Below are 449 nucleotides of genomic sequence, written 5' to 3'. Positions count from 1 at the left end.
CACCTGCTGTATATTGCTCTGTGCGTGTGTGTGTGTGTGTGTGTGTGTGTGTGTGTGTGTGTGTGTGTGTGTGTGTGTGTGTGTGTGTGTGCGTGTGCATGCATGCATGTGTGTGTGTGTGTCTGTGTGTGTGTGTGTGTGTGTGTGTGTGTGTGTGTGTGTGCATGCGTTCTGAGAGTGGATTGAGGTTACATGTAATGTATACATGGTTACCTATGATAGTCTTGCAAGGATTGTTATATCAGGTCACAGAGTGCTGCCACTCTATGGAACTTCAGCTACAGTGGGCTCAGCTGCCTTCACTAACTCTGTCCAACATGAGACTGAGTTGTTTAAGGGAGGATGGTCTTTGTGTCTTTGTTTTTAACACGACGCCACCAACAGTTCTTGCCCAATGGAGTGTGACACAACAGACACAGCCGACAATAAAGATCGAGCTTGCAATAAAC

This window comes from Sardina pilchardus, chromosome 2 (assembly GCF_963854185.1).
Source record: "Sardina pilchardus chromosome 2, fSarPil1.1, whole genome shotgun sequence".
Classification (NCBI taxonomy): Eukaryota; Metazoa; Chordata; class Actinopteri; order Clupeiformes; family Clupeidae; genus Sardina; species Sardina pilchardus.
The sequence above is the reverse complement of the archived record's forward strand: the minus strand, read 5'-3'. Positions refer to the sequence as shown.